We start from the raw sequence: 21,082 nt of genomic DNA on the forward strand, positions 1-21,082 counted from the left end.
TAAACTCCTTGGAATAGCAGCAAGTGCGTGTCCTCTGGAAGTTGATAAACATTAGATCCTAAGAGCCACAGATAAACATGTTATAACTTTTGAAAGTTAGGGGCTCAATTTCATGTGTATATTCACTGTGTGGAGCTAGCATTAGAAACTATGTTAATAGTTGTGGTCTTCGTAGATCATTGAGAAGCTGATTTCAACTTTGATCGATTATAGATAACTGGATAATGTCAAAAGCATAGGAGAATTCGAACCCCCTTGGGGCCATAGGCGCAAATTTGCCTTATTTTTAAATTATAAATATATAACGTGTTACCCCATGAGGATGTGGTTAAGGTGTGTGTAAATTGGCACTGGACAACCCCAATTCAAAGAAAGAAAGAAAAGATATGAAAATGCATAGTCTTCTAAGTACCTTGTCATATATAGGTGTCATAAATTGCTTCACAACCTTACTCTTGATGCCTAAGCTTTAGGGGGCAAGTTTGGCCCTGGTAGCTTTGACACAACCTTGAGCCCAAATAGGCTTTTGGCTTAAGTTTTGGCCCTGATGCCGGGGTGGGGGTGGGGTGGGGGTGGTCAAAACCAAAATTGGGCCAAAATATTTTGGCCTTGACTAGGGCCAAGGGGGACTCTTTGGCTCGCTATGCTCGTCCTGACCAGTCCTTGATTTTTTGCCCTTATTTTGGCCCTGATCCTTGCCGTGATTTTGGCCCTGATCTTGACATGATTTTGGCCCTGATCCTTGACGCTAATTTTGTCCTTAATCTTGACCCTAATCTTGTCCTTGATTTTTACCCTGATCTTCATATTAACATTGATACAAGCCTTGATTTTGGCCTTGAATCATTTTGATCATGTTAGGCTATGAGTTCACTTTTTATATTATTTTTTGGGTAGTTTTTATTTGGACCCATTGAGGTTTGATCTAAATTAGTTTTAGTTTCTAAAAATATTGACATATTTCATTTGCCTCCAATGTGGTATCTCAAAAATCTTATCAAGGACAGATAGTTATATTGTAGGAATTGTGTGCCCCAACACATGTCATTACATTATTTGCACATTTATATTGGACACTCGTAAGGTTATTTTAATTATATGTTGCATTTATTATTTATGGTTATAGGTAATACTCCATATAATTTTCAATTCCATAATTGATAGGCGAAAGATCCTTACCTGGATTCGCTTTCTTAAATTATAGAATATTTGCAGTGGAAGTAAATTGGATCCACGTCCTTGTTCCTCCACCAAAGCTCCACCGGGGTGATTCTACAATCACTAGGAAAAGGAACAAGTTCCACAATCCAAATGCCATGTGGAAAAGGATGATAGAGAGATCTAAAGCAAAGGGAAGGAAACCTCCAATGGCTTCTCCTTTGTGCGTTTCTTGGAGAAAGGGAGAGAGAGAGATGGGAGCCGCCATTCTGGAAATTCTCACACACTAATAATTCACACTTACTATCTGTGAAACCCAACCCTAACCTTGACCCGCAAACCCTGTTGTTTGTAGGTCCGATGACCTGGAGTAAAGGAAGAAGTCAACTGTGGGCCATCTCAGTGGAAGATATGAAGTTTGACTCTGAACCCATGGATGTTGATGTTGGTGTTCCAATCTTAGAAGTCTGTGTAGAACTAGAAAGGAACCGCACTGATGAAGATGAGATTAGTCGAAGGCATTTCTACACCCTAGGTATGTCACTTGATGTGTGTGTAAAAGCCCTTTAGGTTTGGTGTTCAATTGATCCTCCAATTCCTTGTTTGGACTTTGCTAACCTGATTGGTCGACTGAGCCAGTCAACCAAGCATTCGACCAATAGTGTGTTAAATCCGAGAAAATCCAATTTTAGGGTTTTTCACTCTCTATTTAAACACACTTCGTGTTTCTTAGTGTCCTCTGCCTCCAAAACACTCTGAGAGGGAAGACTCATTTGAAACTCTCTTCGGTGATTTTGAAGAATTCTCTGCTAGATCCGGAGTCTCTCATCTCCAATCGTCAATTCAAGGTTAGTAATTTCTTCGGTGTTGTGATTTATCATTCTTCGATCTTGTTATTGTTTGAGATTGGGAAGAAGATGCTGCATTCTTGCAACCATCTCTTCCATGATCTCATTCTTTTCTTAAGGGTTTATAATCAGCATAGAGATCTCAACCCTAATTCTTGTAAGATCCTTTGAAACCCTAGTTCTTCTTATGGATCTGATTTCTTAGCCGATCGAATCTAATTTTCATTGATGTACTTGTGTTTGATTCTGATTACCTTTTTCTTGGATGAGATCTAAATCATCCCTAGTCTTTTTCGTGATTTTCATAGTATATTTTCATCGAATTCTAGGGTTTTCGCCCAATTGGGGAAACCATGATTTTAAATTAGAAGGTAATGTTTTTAATCATTATTAGTGCCCGATCTTTACTCCCTTAGTGTTAGAATACTATCCTAAATTTTTCCTCCATGTTTCATGAAGTTCCGAACCCTGTAGATTGAGTTTCAGATCAAATTTCCTGTATTTGCTTCGTACTGACTCTGTTGGTCAACTGATTGGTCGACTGGGTCAGTAGACCATCAATTGACCAATGAAGTCAGAAGCTCTGTTTTTCGCTCTATTTGATTTGTTTGCTCTCCAATCTTTTGTTGTACCTATGATTATTAGGGGTTTAATTGCTAAGTTTGGAACCTCTCTCTTTGATCTTTGGATTATCTTTTGTGATATTTAAGGTAAGGACGAGTTTATTTCATAATAACATAGATCGCGTATGTTTTGGTTTCTAATTTAAGAAACTCTGAGTTTAACTACTGTTATTGTATTTTATACTTATGATGTACTACTGTAAATACAGTAGCACTTTACTTATGTTTTCTTTTTCATTATTCAAGCTTATATGAAATGCTTATTACTGCATATTGCTTAATGATTGAATTATGCTTTTACATTCTCTTTTGTATGATGAGGTGTTGAATGTGTATGTCATGACTGATCTGAGAATGTGCTTGATTAAGTATGGTTTGGGATTGAGAGGTGTCCTTTTGACACTTCTGTCCTTGGACATCAACGAAAATAGTATGGGATGTTTCTGGGGTTGTCCATTGACACCTTCCTGAATCATTGGTTGTCATACCTAGGACTATCTAGCAGTGTTTGGCTAGGATGTCCCCATTATATCAGACCCGATTCGGAAGGTTATTGGGACCGAACGACCCGTGGTAGGAATGGGAATCCATGGGCACTCAAACCCGATAACCAGTCCGTGAGAGGACATGAATCACATTGTAGTAACCTGAAAGGGGCCATTTATTGGGAGGGTTGCATATGGATAGACTTGGGCTCATAGGCGGTCAAAACCAATAACCAACCCGTGAGAGGACATGAGAGCTTCCCGTTTACCATATTTGGATAACCAATATGGTTGATGAGTCCGTAGTCTGGGACTATTAGGACTCTAGTGCGAAGGATACCAGAAAGGATCGCCTAGGGCGGGGAATGGAGGTATCTGGAACTGAGTTGATGTGACTGAGTAGATGACTTGCTGATGCGTCCAAAATCTGCTCAGCCCTTAAATCTCCTTGGAATGACCTGCAAAACGAAAGCGTCAGATGTGGCCCGACCGCTGGGGTTGGGAGTCCACCTCCGAAGGCTAAGCCAGTCGATGAACTTAATCACAAACGGCTCTGCTAGATACACAAAGCTAAGGAATGAATAACTGGAATATGATCTAGATCGTAAGCATATGAGTGTTTACGTCCAAAGGTGTGTGTATGGATCTGGTGTCCTCCTTACCTTGTAGGTAAGTAAGGTTTATATAGAGTGTACCTTTGAATCTTCTTCGTTGGATGTATTTGAGCCTTCTTCGGAACAGTTAGATCCGTTGAGCGATAGACTTCTACTAGTTTGAACTAGTAGAGGACTCCTGAGATAACCTCACAGTTATCCAATGATTATCCCTTCAATAGCGATAAGTGATAGCCGCCAAGTTGTGTCTGCCATCATTAGGGTAATTAACCTAATCCATAAGTCGGATTAGGGCGTGCCTGTGGCTGATTTGGTTTTCTTCCTCAGCAAGCTACCTCCTGGACTCGGCTCGCTCGGAAGCGAGTCGATTCCCTTTGTCTCGACCGGGGTCGAGGGTCAAACCAAGTACGAACCAGGTTCGATCATCTTTTCTCCATATCATGAGCCCCCCAGACCAAGCGTTCGGTCGATCCTGAGGGCTTGGTTTTTAACTGGGTTCTTCGTCAAGCAATAGTCTTTGCATATCCCACTAAATGTCATATCACATTTAATGCGGTGGTCACTTTTTTCTAGAGCGTTGTGAGGGTAACGCCACACGTCTTATTGCAGTCGAATGATCGTGGCTCACGTAACCCAAGCGACGGTTTTCGAACGCCTGTTTTGGATTCGTGAGTTCAAACTTTCAAACCGTCTCTAAATCTCGATCGTCGATGCTGAATCAATCTCGATCGTTCACGTCCTCGAACACTCGTGCGGGTGCTTAAAAGTGGTTCGTTGTCTTCGTAGGTTTCATTCTTCTTGTCTTGGAATTTTGAAACCTCGTTGTCTCCTTCGCGCCTTCTCATTCTCAAGCTTTTTTCCTCACTGAATCAGTAAGTTTACTGATCCCTTTGCAAAGTTAACTTCCTGTCTCTAGGTTTTTCTTTTTCTTTTTGTATTGTACTGAAGCTTTAGTAATGGAGGACAATAGGGTTTCTTCTGAAGCTTCCCTGGTGCCCAGCACCAGTAATAGTAGTGGTAACGAGGCCTTTGCTTCCCTTCCTTTTGAGCCGTCGGATATTGATAATAAAACCCTAATCGCTCTCCGGCGTGACTTTGCGGAAGTTAACCGTGAAAAGATTAGAAAGAAAAGCTGAGACTTCTTCTGCCCTTCCTGAGTCTGCACCATCCATGACTCCTAGGGTGACCGTCTAGTCTTCTGGGCAGTCAAAACAAACTTCCAGGTCTAGTGGTGGACCTGGTTCTATTCCCTCCTTTTATAAGGAGAAAACTCTTCTTTCGGCCATCCAAGGTTTTGATTTTCCTCCTTCTTATCATCTTAGGGTTCCCAACCCTAATGAGAGGCTTGATTCGACCCTTCCGGGCAAATTTTCCCTATATATAGATGCATTGGAAAGCGGGGTTCGTTTTCCTTTTTTCAATCCTTTGTTTGCAGCCATCCTGAATCACTGGGACATTTGCCCTGGAATGCTCCTTCCCAATAGCTGGTGTCTCATCGTCGGCTTCTTGGGTTTATGTTTTGAACTTGGCATTACGCCCTCTCTTTCTCTTTTTGTGCACTTTCATCTTCTTTCTATTTCCCATCCTCCTGGATGGGTTGCGCTCTCCAAGCGTAATAAGATTGAGCTTGGCTGGAGGGGCAGCATTCTTGCCAAAGGAACTTGCCCTTCCAATCACAAAGGATGGCGTGAGCGATATTTTTCTGTCAAGCACCTCAATCAGATCTCAACTTCCTGACCGTCTGGAAATAGTATACTTCATACTCTGAATGTAACCGGGTCCTTCCCTTATCCAAAGAAGACGAGACGGCCGTCAGGAAGATCAAATCAATTCCATGGTATCAAGAGATACATGGATTTGAGGTGGAGTACAACTCCATCCTTCAGTATTGGGGGCTGGCTCATCGTAAGCTTCTTAACCACCACCTTTCAATTTTCTAAGAATGATATGTCTTTTTGCAATCCTGATTTTTGTCCTTCTTTGCAGTGCCACCAAGAATGAACCCTGAGAATCTTCGGGCAAAGACTGCCAAGGCCGTTGTCATAGCTGGGCAACGGTCGGCCCGAGCCTTGACTGCTGAACAAGAGGTTTCTGTTCCCTCTCCCGACCCTTCCTACAAGGGTATCAGGAACTTGAAGCCCATGGTTGACGCTTCAGGAAAAGGGAAAAAAACCAATGGTGGAAAAGCCAAATATCTCCTCCACCGCTCGAACCAAAAGGAAGCACGATATAGTTGATGCTTCTTCCCATAAAAAATCCAAAAATACTGAAGATTGCGAGGAGGTCTTCATGCCTCAGTGGACACTGAAGCAGACTGATAAGGCAACACAAGACCCTGAAAAAGCTGCAGAATGGAGTTCTCTCAGTCTTCTGCCTGATGATCGTCAAGCCTTTGAAGCCTTGGACGATTTTGTAAATCAGTCCACAAGGTACCATTCCTCCTGATCTTTCATTAATTGCTTTTCATAATTTCTTATGAGTTCTTCTGATAGTTTCCTCGTCCCCAGGAATGCTGTGGTGAGTTTTTACCAATACATGGAGGCATTGAGCCGAGTTGGTCGCAATGGCTCCTTGCTGCAAACCTGTGAAGAGAATTTGGCAAAGGCCAATTCTGAAATAGACCGGCTAAAGACAGTGGCCGAAGAGCTGAAGGTGAAGCATAATGAGGAGATGAAATCTTTGAAGAATGATCTCGACTCTTCAAATGCCCGTGCTTCTACTGCCGAACGCGAGGCTAGGAAATAGAAGGCAGCTACCACGTTGTTCGGTGACAGATTAGAGCTTAAGTCCATAGAGAATGAAAGTCAACTGCAGCTGGCAGTTCCTAGCAAACCTGAACATATCAAACCAGAGCTTCGAAGGGATTGTGTTCGGAAATATCTGAACAGCATTCCTTTCTCTAAACTGCTGGGCGCCTTCAACCTTCAAGCTTACCGCGTGGGGCAGAATGATGTTTGGGAAAAGATCCTCGAATCTGATCCTTCCTTTGACACAACTCCATTTCGTGAGGTATGTCACAAAGAAGTCTTTGGGAAGCTTAAGTTGGCCTTCCCAGACTGGGCTTTGGAAGAGGATGATCCTTTTCCAGCTGACCCGAAATATGAGGAGTATCTTGCTGATTCCCTGCCCCTTCTAGAAGAACCTTCACAGCCTGCTGTTGAAAAGAAGACCGATGAAGACGATCCTGAGGAAGGCTCCCCTGTGAAGGACTCTTCGGGCGATAATGAGGAAGAAGTGTAGGGAGTTATTCTTTTTTTTTTTTTTTTTTTTTTGTAAAGGTTGATCCTCCGCCATTAATGAAAAGAGAACTTTTCCAATGATTGCCTCAATATTTCCTTATCTCACATCCAAAAGCTTGTCTTGGAAATCAAATATAAATGATAAAACTTATCACTTAACTTCTTATACCTTGACGGCGGATAACCTTTGAGATATCATAAAGAGACGTTCGGGAAAGATGCTTTAGCTTCTGTATTCCCCATTGCTCCTTCATTTATTGCGAAGTCCAAACGTTTCCCTTCATTTATTGCGAAGTCCAAACGTTTCCCTGCCCTTGTATACCACTCACTTCTTTCAATGAATTGGTAATACAAGCATTATTTAAATGGTGGCGCGACGGTTGGAGGTATTCTCGTACCAGTGCATATTTCCACGTGGCTTCCTTATGACTGTTGATCTTGCTTTTTGAAGAATTCGAAGCGTTTCTTCGATCTAGGCCTTTGGTTGCCTTTGGCTTTCAACAGTCGCTTCACTACCTGAGGCTATTTAAGTCCTTCAAGGGTACTCTCCATCTATCCTGCTATCTGCAAGTTAGATTTGCAAAACGAAATTCCATCTTCTTGCGCTGCATCCGTATTCCTCGTACTCCAACAATATTTTCGATCAGCTTCTGAACAAGTAAACTTTTGTCTATGTCACAAATCTCCTCTCCTTCCCCCTGAGTGAACTCCACAATAGTAATACTTGGGGCTTACTTAATGGGTACTCTGAGTAGTTCTTATTCGACAAAGAACTAGGGTTTTCCCTTTTTTTGTATGTTGTTGGATTTTCGTACTGATACTGCTTTTTCTGTACTTGCAGTGCCTCCTAGAATCGATCTGAGCTTTATTAGGGCGAAGTCCTACAAGAAGAGTGTTCTAGCATCGACGGAGGTTGTGGCCAGTGAGGTGATTGCATCTGGTGAATCTTCTAAGCGTAAGGAGACTGCTGTTGGTGAATCTTCAAGTCAGATTCCCACAGTTTCTACTGATGCTTCTCCTACGCTCCCTCTGCCTGAAGAGATTGCTCGGTCTTCCCAGGAAGATCTTGATCACTTTGTCGCTGATGGTGTTGCTGATGCCCCTGCTGGAGAGACCATTCGGGCCTCTCCGAAGGAGACTCTTCGGACATTAGAGGCAACTATGTTGGCCTCTGATGAAGGCGCGGTCCCAGCAGGTGTTGCTTCTATTTCCAACTCTAGAGCTTGTTTGGCATCCTCTTCCTCTCCTTCTTTGGAGCTGGAGGATTTTGCCACTAGGAAGCGTCATCAGTTGGTGGAGGATGCAGCTCATCCTTCTCTTGATGTAGCTCATCCTTCTCCTCCTTCGACGAAGTTTGAATTAGTGTCAAACGAGTTTGACAAAGCGTTGGAGTGGTGCACTGCTGCTTAAATGCCTAGCCAGAGCAGAGTTCTTTCCAAACTTCCAGACGATGACTTTATGAAGTCACTGATGATGTAAGTTTTTCTTCATTATCTTTTGATGCTGAAGGTTATTCTTTTGCTCCTGACTAACTCGGAAGTTGTTTGCAGGAGTCTCACTAGGAACTTCCACAACCAAGTGGAAGCAGCCTCTAGACTCGTAAAACTGAGTAATGAAGTTTCCAAGCTTCGGGAAGACTCCAAAGCCAAAGATGCTGAGATTACTCGCCTTAGGAAATTAGCTTGGGAGGTTGCAGGAGAAAAGAACTCTGTGATTGAGCATCTCCGTTCAGACTTGGATGATGCCAGGGAGAAGATCTGGAGACTGGAGCGAGAAGCAGGAAAGTCAGGGGCCAAAGGATCTGAAGCGTTACCTCAAAGGCAAGCTGTCATTCCCTTGCCCGAATCCCTTCCAACTGACGTTCGCAGAGCCTGCATCTTCAAGTATTTACACAGTAAGCCTTTTGTTGACATGATGAATGCTTATAACTTGCAGGCGTACCGGGATGGCGAGAACGAAGTATGGGAATTAATAATAAGGAAAGATCCTCATTTTGATACGAATCCCTCCAGCGCTGATTGTCATCCTAAAGTATTTGCCATGCTGGGTCTTCCTTTCCCTGACTGGACCAAGGATAAGATCGACCCTCCGCCTTCGGATCCGAATATTATGCATTATCTCGAGGATTCTCCTATTTATTCTCCCCTGAAAGGATTCAGTTATGAAGAGCTTGCCCTGAATGCAAGTTTGATGAAGGACCATACTTCTTCTGGTCAAGCTGGATAAAGAGAATGAAATTGCGGAGGATTTTGTACATACTGAAATGCTTTTGTAATCCCTGTTCTTCCTCTTCTTCTTATTGAATCCGTGTTGCTTCTTGACTCTTGTGTTTGTTCTGGCAAAGCTGTTCCGATCTTGTTTGATTTCTTAATGATCACCGATGATGACTTTCTTTTTTGACCGAACGAAGATTGTATCTCAACTCTTGTAATCTCATGTGTACGTTTGATGTAAAGGTTGGCCCCTTCCGGTCTTTTGAAGAAATAAGAAATTAACTTCATCTTGAACTTTGCCAGTCACTTGAGTTGCTGTTGCACTAGGTCTTAGTTGTTCAGAACAATGCCTTTACTTAAAGATTTCCTGAGAAATACAATAAGTCTGAGAAGGAACTCACTCGGGTTTTAAACCGATGCCTTAAGGATTTCCGGAGAAATACAATAAGTCTGAGAAGGAACTCACTCGGGTTTTAAACCGATGCCTTGTAGAAGGAACTCACTCGGTTTTTAAACCGATGCCTTTACTTAGAGGCATTTCGGAAATTCAATAAGTCTAAGAAGGAACTCACTCGGTTGTTAAACCGATGCCTTGTGGAAGGAACTCACTCGGACTTTCATCCGATGCCTTGACTTAAGAAATTCCAAAAAAATTCAATAAGTGTTGAAGGACCCACACGGATTTTCATCCGATGCCTTGTAGCTGGATCTGTTCTTGAGTGTGGTGTATGATGCCCCCCAATCAAAAGATAATTGTTGAAAACCAATAATTGCATTGATTGAGTTGAAATTGGTTACAGCATGAGCAAAATTGAAATCATCAAGGATAATTTTTTTTGAGATGCCTGGCATTCCACGAATGATCCAACTCTTTCTGGGTGGTGATGTTCTTCAGCTTGTAAGCTCCTGAACCGACTGGTTTTACAACCATATAAGGTCCTTCCCAGGAAGGGTCCAATTTTCTTTGATGGCGTGGATCCGAAGCTAAGGTATTTCTCAATACCAAATCACCTGCTAGGTACCGACAATTCTTTACTCGGGTATTATAATGTGACGCTATCCTTCTTTGATAATTTTGAGTTCGTGCTATTGCCCTTGCCCGAACTTCATCCAACAAATCAAGACTATCAAGCAGTCCTTGCTTGTTCTCTTTTTCTTCGAACTCTCTGTCCTGCAATCTTCCAGCCATTATTTCCACAGGTGCCAATGCTTCGATCCATAAGCCAACTTGAATGGAGTTTCTCCTGTGGGTGTTCGAACCGTAGTTCGGTAGGCCCACAATACATTATGCAGTTCTTCGACCCATAAGGCTTTATCGGCCTCAAGTCTTCTCTTTATCCCCTCAAGCAGCGTTCGGTTTTTAACCTCTACTTGTCCATTGCTCTGGGGGTATGCCACTGATGACATACGATGCTTGATCATGTAAGTTCCACAAAATTGCTCAAATTGTGGACAATCAAATTGAGTGCCGTGACCAGTGATGATTATCTTTGGAATCCCAAAGCGATATATGATTGATTCAAGCACAAACTTCTCCACTTTTCTCTCAGTGATTGTTGCCAGGGCACTGGCCTCAACCCATTTTGTGAAGTAATCAATTGCTACTATTAGATATTCTCGTCCGCCTGACACCTTGGTGAATTTTCCCATAATATCAATTCCCCACATCGCAAAAGGGATGGGATCTAGAATTGAAGTCATGGTTTCCGCTGGGCGTTTTGATACGGTAGCATGGATTTGACAGTTACTACATCGACGAACACTCCATAGCAGCCTGTTGGATCTTAGGCCAATATAACCCAAGTCTCAGAATCTTGTGTGCCAGGGCTCGTCCACCTATGTGAGCTCCACAAATTCCTTCGTGTACTTTTTCCAGAGCCGACTCCGCTCCTTCGGGACCCAGACATCTCAGAAGGGGTCTAGAATAAGATCTTCTGTACAACCTTCCATTTTGCATAATGAATCTCGCTGATCGTACCTTGACCAATTTGGCCTCTTTCAGATCCTCTGGTAGTTTATCTTCTCTCAGATATTCAAATATTGGATCCATCCAGCAACGCTCTGCTTCAATATAAGAAATTTCTTTCTCATGATAACTTGGAAATGTTATCTCTTCAATGTAGAGCGATGGGTCTAAATTTTTTTCTTTAGCATTGGCTAATCGAGATAGCTCATCTGCCACTGTGTTTTCTGTCCTTGGAATCTGACATACCTTCAAATTCCTGAATTCTTTTTGAAATGCTTGCACAATCTCTCGGTATTTCTGCAAGCGTGGTTCTTTTATACCATATTCCCCCTGAACTTGGTTAACAATAAGCTGAGAGTCACTATAAGTAGTTACATCTGCTATTGCCAATGCTTTTGACAATCTAAGTCCATCTATCAGGGTTTCATATTTTGCCTCATTATTGCTTGCTTCGAATGCAAATCTCAATGCATATCGAATGATAAATCCTGCTGGAATCTTCAAGAGAATTTCAGCCCCTGCTCCGTCTTTATTACTCGAACCATCCACATATACTTCCCAAATGGTTGGTATAATGGGATCTTCAACAACGTTCTCCATTGGTGCAATAGTCTCTACTACAAAATCTGTAACAAACCCCGTATTTCTAACCCGAGATCCGTATTTTAGGTCTGAGAACCCGAAGGTCTAGTCGGGTAAATTTGTGGAGTGTCCAGATAGAAGTCCATGATCCATACTCTGAACCCATGGATCTGGATCCTTTATCTGAAGAGCCTGCCTTGCTTGGTTTTTGGAATTCTGGAAGACAAGTGTTGTTCGGAGATGTCCGGAATGAAGGTAAGATCTCCCCCATCTCTTCTTTAGGGCTAGGTTGGCCTTGGATATCAACCCCCTAGCAAAAGCACCCTTGTATGGCAAATTACATGGGGGCGGTTGCTAGTGGCGGTCGATCAAACCAAGCGACCGCCTGGAGCGACTGCCCGGTTTGTTTTCGGGGATTTTGCCCTATTTTGCCCCCTGACTTCTATAAAAGGTAACCCTCATCTAAGTAACAAATATTTTATTCGTGGTTGCTAAATTTGGAGGTTAGACGGCTGCGGGGAAGTTCCGAAAGTGGATCTGAAGTGCTGGCAGTGACTTGGAGATCAGTCCTTCCCTTTTTCTGGCTTTCTGACGTGAGGTAATGAATTTATCCTTTATTCTTTACTCTCTTTGTCTGTTAATTTAGCGTTAACCCATCCCCTCGTCATGGTGGTTACCCCCTTTGATCATTGTGACTCTCTTTCCAATCTACTTGAGATGAATTATCCGTAAACGAAACCCTGTTTTCGTGAGAAGGATAATCCAGTCAAGGGGAGAGTTCTGGGTAACCCAATGATGGTATTTGCTTGGATTTCCTTCACCCTTTGGGAGTATTAGATTTGAGACTTAGGTCATGATTACTCGAAATCCGGATTGAAAACGAGTGATCAGAAGCCTGAGTTTCTGATTGAAACTCTCTGTTTTTGGGGCGGTCACTAGTGGCGGTCGCTCAACTTAAGCGACCGGCTGGTAAACAGTGACCAAATGACTTTTGGTTTTGATCCACCTTGATTCAATTAACTTATATAATATTGTAACACTGTGTTTAGGTATACTTTGTTTGAAAAGAAAGACTTGTAATAATTAACGGATCTCTTTTTACGGACAGTTTACGTATATGCAGGTAAGGACAACTCATCCTATCTTTTGAATAAACTTGAAATATGCTAATCTAGTGTCTATTATAAATTGTATCTCTTTATATATGCTGTTGTATTCATGTCTTAAATATATATCTTGTTATTTTACTACTGTTTCTCTTGCTTACATATATACTGTGTTGATTATGAATGTTATGTGTTGATGATAGTTGGTATATGGTTTTGATGAAAGAGGTATCTATTTTGGGATATCTTAGCTAGGGATATCAGAAGGTTGTGGAATGGGACACATGCCTGCTGATGTCTCCAGCACTGTCATTACTATTTGATGACATTATTAGGTAGAGTCTAGAATTGCATGGCTAGGTACCCCACATGCTACTACCCTTTCGGTAGGGGGATTGAAACCGAGTGACCCGTGATGACAGTGATGTGACATTGGTCCACTGTTAGTCATGTAAATGGTAGGGTTGCATATGTTAGGGTTGGGCTCATGGATGTCCAAGGATCGGACCGGGTGTCGTGAGGAATCATGAGAGCATCCGCCCCAATAATATATGGATGACCATAGGGTTAAGGAGTGGAGTCCAACAGCGGTAGCCAGTTCGTGAGGATTCTCTCTCCTAGGTTGCGAAGGATACTGAACCGAGTTGGTTGGTGCCATAGGGGATGTATCTGGACTTCATGTAGACATGTAACCAGTATGACCTTGCATTGGATTAGAAACCCCGACATGCGCCAGTACTCATTACCAATGGTCGTGGTGAGAGAGTGTTGACTTAACCCCAGCCATGGAAATGAGAGCCAGGTGTGGACTTTCCTTTTTTCCCGGATCCCTACAGAGGTAGCCAGTCCTTGCCGGATCAGAGTGATGAGACTTACCCAAAGGAGGGCTGGTGTATATCTTAAAGCATGTCAACTATTAGAGACCTGTATAGTTAGAAATCATAGTATCATTCATACTTTGCATTCATTCATATTATTTGTGCATTTTGGCATTGTTGGATAATTGATGGGATTTGTGATTGTTTCTTACTGAGTTCTTTAGAATTCAAGCCTTTATTTTGTATATGTTTATTAGCCTGCACAGAAGAAGGAATTGTACAGGAAGATGGATTGGTTTCCTATGAAGGAACCATCCCGTATGAAGAAGATGTGGCACCGTCAGTGGGAAATGGAGATAGCATGTGCGGGAGCTCCTGCGGGTGCATGGAGTGCGCTTATCACACCTATTGATGGTCAGAGACGGAAGGTGGTCAGAAAGTTCGCTCAGCGAATGGAGAAGAACTGGAGGACACCTTATCTTGAGATTCATGAAAAACATTATTTAAACTTAGAAAAGGAAACTGGGAAGAAATTGATATAATTCTTTTGTTTAATTCCGCTGAACTCTTATTCATTTTTATTTATTATTTCTTTCCTTTATTATTGTTATTGAAGTATTTGGACTCCTGTAATTCATTTAATTCATTTATTGAACATTTGTTGCTCTTGATTATCTTTATTTGTATTTAATATTGTTGATAGAGTAAAACCGTGGATCCTATGGCGGATCACTCCCACGGGTTGTCGAGCGGGTAACTGAGACCGGCGGGTGGGGTGTGACAAAATTGGCTAACGCCTGAGCTTTGATTGCCGTTCTGGGCTTAAAGCTTACTTGGAACTCACTGAGTTCAACCGACCAGGCCACCATTCTTCCAGACAAATCAGGTTTATGTAGAACTTTACTAAGAGGGAAAGTTGTAAATACCTCTATTGAGTGAGCCTGAAAGTATGGCCGTAGCTTCCTGCCTGCTGTCATGAGAGCTAAAGCCTACTTCTCAATCTGCAAATATCGTGTCTCCGCATCAAGTAACACGTGGCTAACATAATAAATCGGCCACTGCTTCTTATCCTTCTCCTGAACAAGTACCGCACTGATCGCAGAAAGGGATGCTGCTAAATATAGCTGTAAGATTTCTCCCTTCTCTGGTTGGGATAAAAGCGGTGGCTTTCCCAGTGTTTCCTTTAATTCTTCGAAAGCCTTCTGGCACTCTTTAGTCCAATTCGTTTCCTTGCTGCTGCCCCTCAAATCTTTGAGTGCTTTGAAAAATGGTAGACACTTTTCTCCAGATTTTGAGATGAAACGATTCAGAGCGGCAATTCTCCCCGTTAAGCACTGTACATCCCGAACAGTATTTGGAGCTTCCATGTCAATTAGAGCCTGTATTGTGGCTGGATTAGCCTCAATACCCCTCTGTGATACCATGAAGCCCAAAACTTTGCCTGAAGACACTCCAAAGGCGCATTTTTCCGGATTCAGCTTCATTTGATACTTTCACAGTACTGAGAATACTTCTGTTAAATCTACAATATGATTTGCTCTTGTAATGCTCTTTACCAGCATGTCATCAACATAAGCCTCGACATTCTTTCCGATTAGGTCTTTGAATATCTTGTTGACGGCCCTCTGATATGTAGCTCCTGCATTTTTTAGGCCAAATGGCATGACTTTATAATAGAAGCTTTCACAATCAGTCATGAAAGCCGTAAATTTTTCATCCTCCCTATTCATGAGGATCTGGTTATACCTCGAGTAGGCATCCATGAAACTCAAGGTTTCATATCCTGCAGTAGCATCTATCAAGAGGTCAATCCGTGGCAACGGATAGCAATCTTTAGGGCAAGCCTTGTTGAGGTCTGTGTAGTCTGTACACATCCTCCACTTCCCATTCGACTTTTTGACCATCACTACGTTGGCTAACCAAGTTGGGCATTCAATTGGTTCTATGAAACCAGAACTCTTCAGTTTTTCGACTTCGCCCCGAACGGCTTCGTACTTTTCTATGGAGAAATTTCTCCTTTTCTAGATAACTAGTTTCACCTTTGGACTATCCAGAGTTTATGCTCTGCAACAGTCCGATCGATTCCTGGCATGTCTTCGGCAAACCATGCAAATACATCACTATTTTGTTGAAGAAAAAACTTCAACTCTTCTTTGAACTCCTCCAGCTGCTCAGACCCGATATAGGTAATCCTTTCTGTGTTATCCATAAACAACTGGATTTGCTCTAGCTTTTCTACCGGTTCGGGCCTTTGCATTTCTGCTTCTTCCCTATCATCTCGAACTTCTATTGGTAGAACAGTCACCTTCCTGGGGCCCTCCTTGTCCTTCAAATAGGCAACATAACATTGTCGAGAGATCCTCTGGTCAGATGAAACTTGACCAATTCCCATCTCAGTCGGGAATTTTATCTTCAGGTGCTTCGTCGAAACAATAGCACCTAACTTGGACAAAGATGGCCGTCCGAGGATAACATTGTAAGCTGGAAGTTCTCGAACCACCAAAAAATTTATTTGGACGATAGTTTCTTTTGGAAAACTCCCAATCGATAGGTCCAACTGGACAGATCCCTCCGCTATTGCAGACGATCCTGCAAAGCCATATAAATGTGTGGATGACGGCTCCATCAAGTCTTCATCCACCTTAAGCTTTTGATACACCTCATAAGATATTAGGTCTACAGCAGACCCTGTATCAACTAAAACTCTATGTATATCCCGGCGCGCGATTTCTACCTTGATGACTATGGCATCATCATGAGGTAAACAAACGCCTCTTTCGTCTTCTTCACCAAAGGTGATAGAATCTTCACCATTCGGCGTCTTACACTTCTGCGTTTCTCCGGTTCCAACAAATTTAGATTTTGTTTTCAACCTCCGGAGTGATTCGGGTTCTGGGCCTCCGAATATTGTAAGGATCGGTGACCGAGTAGCATCAATCACCTCCTTACCCTTTTTAGATTTCGGAGCCTCCGATTGTTCTGGACTAACCGAACGATCCCTTTTGGGGCCAGCTTCACGTGGCTCCTCTCTTTTCTTATTAACAAAAATTGACAAATGTCCCTGAGATATCAATCTCTCAATATCTGCCTTCAAATGACGACGGTCATTTGTATAATGACCATAATCCTTGTGGAAACGGCAATATTTTTCTCGATCCTGTTGCTCTCCAGGCCTTAAAGGAATCTTTGGGGGCCACTTCAAAATATTTTGCTTCTTAATGATATTCAAGATATCAGCCCGAGGAGTATTTAATGGAGTATACTCACTTTTACCGGGAGATCTCTGCCGCCATGCCTGAGGCTTTCCAACTCGATCACGAACATTCTGCTTTGGCTTCTGCTTGTTCTCAAGAGCCTTTTGTTCTTTGGTGGAGTCTTTATTGTGCCCCTAGCACGCATCTAAGATCTCCATGACTTTAGCCTGCTTTTGGCATCTCTGTACCAACTCAGCATAAGTTGTAGGCATATCCTGTAGTAATAACTCCAAGAGTCTTCGGTTAGTGAGTCCAGTGAACAAAGCAGTTTTAGCTACTTGCTCATCCAGATTCTCTATCTCCATTGTAACTCTATAGAATCTTTTCAGATATTCTCTTATCGATTCGCCCTTTTCTTGTCTGCTGGTAAACAAGGTTTCCTTTGTCTTCTTGACCTGGATTCCACTCTGGAATCTCCCTATGAATTTGCGTGCCAACTCATCAAAATCTACGATCCTTCCTGATGGGAGGTTCGAAAACCACTTCTGCGCTGCTCCGGTTAAAGATGAACCAAAAACCCTGCAGAGAATTTCATCAAAATTACCTGCAACTGCCATAGTCTGCTGATAATAACCGATGTGGGCTGTAGGATCTCCGGAGCCATCGAAAGTAGAAAAAGTTGGCAAGCGGAAATTGTGAGGGAACTGGTATCCCGCAATTGGCTCGGCAAAAGGGGTCTTTCGAATAACGGAATAGATATCATCAGTTATCCTTCCTCTAGCCAATTGTCCCAGCTTCTGATTAATATTGGCTATTTCCTAACCGATATGAGTTGAATGATCTTCTGCAACATGATCACGACCTCGAACAAAACGATCATCACGAACGGCCTGCTCATCACGAACATTCCGCTCATCGTGAACTGCTCGATCATCACGAACGGCTCGTCTAACGGTTGGTGAGTGAGTTTTCACTCCTGTCTCCAACCTCATATTTTAATCGGTTGTACTTTCTTGTGGTCTGTCAAACCGATCGTCCCGCCTAGGCAGATCGTCAACTCTCCTAGGCACTTAGTCACCTTCACGAAAGTTTTGACCGATATTCCCATCTTCAGTCAATCTCTGATCCCGTGGTAATACACGCCTCCCTGCATCGCGATGATCAGGTTCTTGTGGTAATACCACCTGTCTGGTTAGCACGCAGAGTGCTTGACTTACTTCCAAAAGTTGGATCTTCACTTGATTCAATTGATCTTGGAGTTTCTCTAGAGGATCGTGTCCCCCTTGACCGCCATCTACTTCGAGAGGTGGTAAACTTCCCTGAGGAATATCTAGATTATTTTCTCCAGGAATTTGGACACCAGTATCGCGTTGTGCAGCAGCTGCTACTGCGGCTGCTGCTACTGATCTAGTCACCATAGCTTTCTGAATCTTCCCACAGACGGCACCACTTGCATTGGGCTAGGCTTAACCCTGACATGCGCCAATACTTAGACCAATGGTTATGTGAGAGAGCGGTGAACTAACCCTTAGCCATGGAATGTCCCGAGGGATGACAGACCCATTACCAACCGGAGCTGAGTGGCTGAGACTTACCCAGAGAAGTATGGTGATGTCACTTAAAGCATGTCTACCAATAGAGACCAGCATACATACATTATTTGTTTCATATTGCATTGCATCTTGTTATGTTTTGGTACATGTTATTTATGTTGTTATAAGTTAACTTGCCTTGTTGAGTTCATTCGAACTCACTCCTTTTGTGCAATCTTTTTGTTAGATTATTCTATAGGTATTGACTACTATGAAGGACAATACGATGAAGCGCAAGCCGATGAAGCGTACTACACGCAAGGTACTGGCAACAATGAAGATCACACTGATGATCCCTCGAGCAATCAAGTTCGTACTACGTTTAGACATAACGTAGAATTGGAACATCTATGTTGGATTGATGAAGTCCACTATTTTGAAGATGTTATCTATAGGATAGAAACTCGTAGTTCAGTTTGACTTTCTTTCCTTATTTTTCCATTAGAAACAATTGTAATTCTTTTTAGACTTACGTGCTACATTCCGCTGTAACTGTGGAGTGAGATTCCGCCTCACTCTACTTCTTTTTGATGTGCTTCATCTGGTATCATTTTCCGCACTTTGATTATACTGATATTCATTTCCTGATTTAGATCTTTTATTTATAATGTTACACTTGATTTTATTTGTTCATGATTATGTTATTGAATATGTGGGAGGATGATTTCCTCGATATTTGATCTTCGGGGCTGTGGATCACACATCCGGGTATGCCAGTTAGGGTACTGGCTGGGAGGATGTGACACTATCTCATACTCTCAAGTGATGCGGTGGTTACAAATATATAACCTATATTTTGTAACCACCCTAAAAGTGATTTTTCAAATTTGCCCTTGGGCATTTAATTTATTAATATAATTAATAAATCCCAACATCTCCCACTTGCACAAGGGCAAGTGTTTATCTCTCTGTAATAGTGTTTCCCAGACACACATGTATATCCCAGATATACACATTCGATCTCTCTGCTATGTATCCAGATACATAGACCTCTTGTGTCCTAGACACAAACATCCACAAGTCATACTGGTAAATGGGTTGTGCGACCGTTGATATACTTGCACACATGAGCCCCAAACTAGAAACCTTCCTAGAAGGCCAGAATGGCACATCACTCAAGGAAACAAATCAAATAAGCATTAGTATACCACAGTATCCTAGGTTTATTCAAACTCACTAGACTAAAGGTATCTCGATCCCTCTGAGAGATCACCTTCTTGTCCTTAAAATGTTCACTATTGTAACACATACAGTTGGTGCCAGCAAACACGTTTTAGGGTGCAGTTGAATCAAACATTTCCTTTTGCCCTAGACCATCACTACACTTAGGATTGACTCCTTTCCCAGTAGTGCCCCTTTAGGTCGAATCAATCATGACCATAGGTAACACTCCAAAGTAGCCACATCAACCCTTCGTTTCATGATGTTGTCGAAAGTCACTAAGAACACTAATGGACCATAAGGTCCAGGACTCACACAATGAGAGGAGCATGGATCCATCCTCTCATTTCCAATGATGGCTAAGCACACATAGTATGATATACATGCTATGGTGGAGCATTCTATATACAATAGAACGTATGTCCATCTCAACACCATACAGGTTTTAGTCTAGTCGCAACCTCTTGCGCCTAACCCGAGTTTCTTTATTGTTGCCACCCTAGCGCCACATAAAGTACTCACACTTGGCTCCTATAGGCAACATGAATAGTGGGAACATTCATGTCAATTCTTTTTTCTTCTTCTGTGTTTATGCATGGTCGTCCGTCCCTAAACCCTGAGTTGAATCCACTTGACTTAGAGTTAGAAGAGACTTTGGCCAACCTTAGCAGGCAAAGAACCATGGCAAACTATGAGCCTCCAATGAGGCCCTTGAGTGAGCATTTCATTCCTACGATATATACTCCGGTTTCTTGTATTAAGTTGCCTAACATAGAGGCGGCTCAATATGAGATCAAATCTAGTGTGATTCAAATGCTACCATCTGTTTATGGACTTGCCAATGAAGAGCCTTATAAGCACTTAGATGAGTTTTTAGAGGTCCTCCACGTTTAAAATTCAAAACCTCTCAGTTGATGCTTTAAGGTTACTTCTTTTCCCATTCTCCCTTAAAGATAAAGCTAAGCATTGGCTTCATTTTTTGGACAATGTTAAAATTTCCACTTGGGTAGAAATGCAACAGGAGTTCCTTAAAAAGTTCTTCCCCATTGGCCGTACCAATAGCATTAGGAGAGCGATAACGAGTTTCTCCCAACAAGAAGGAGAACAATTTAATGAGGCTTGGGAAAGACTAAAAGAATTACTTAGAAAGTGCCCCCACCATGATATTCCTAAATGGCAATTGGTTCAATGCTTTTATGATGGCCTTAAAGACTGACATAGGCAAATGGTTGATTCTTCCTGTGGTGGGATTTTCATGCACAAGAATGAGAATGAGGCATGGGAACTTTTTGAGACCCTTAGTGAAAACTCTCAACACCATGCTTCAGCAACTAGGACTGAGATTCCATCCATTGGGCAACCAAAGAGGAGCGGTTTCTATGATATCAATCCTACCGTTGAGATGAGTGCTAAGGTTGACTTGCTATCTAAGAAATTGGATTATCTCTTGTCATTAGGACAACAAACCACATCTTCACTTCCT

The 21,082-nt window shown here is 42.3% G+C and overlaps 1 non-coding gene across 1 annotated transcript; it reads right to left on the bottom strand.

Annotated features, from left to right (window-relative positions):
• Nucleotides 1–20,659: 20,659 nt before the first annotated feature.
• Nucleotides 20,660–20,766, bottom strand: LOC148998966 (small nucleolar RNA R71). The gene has a single exon (XR_016171071.1). It is a non-coding gene; the product is annotated as a small nucleolar RNA R71 (small nucleolar RNA).
• Nucleotides 20,767–21,082: the final 316 nt, after the last annotated feature.

Source organism: Hakea prostrata, unplaced genomic scaffold (assembly GCF_041222555.1).
Source record: "Hakea prostrata isolate BN-2017 unplaced genomic scaffold, UWA_Hpros_2 contig_81, whole genome shotgun sequence".
Taxonomy (NCBI): Eukaryota; Viridiplantae; Streptophyta; class Magnoliopsida; order Proteales; family Proteaceae; genus Hakea; species Hakea prostrata.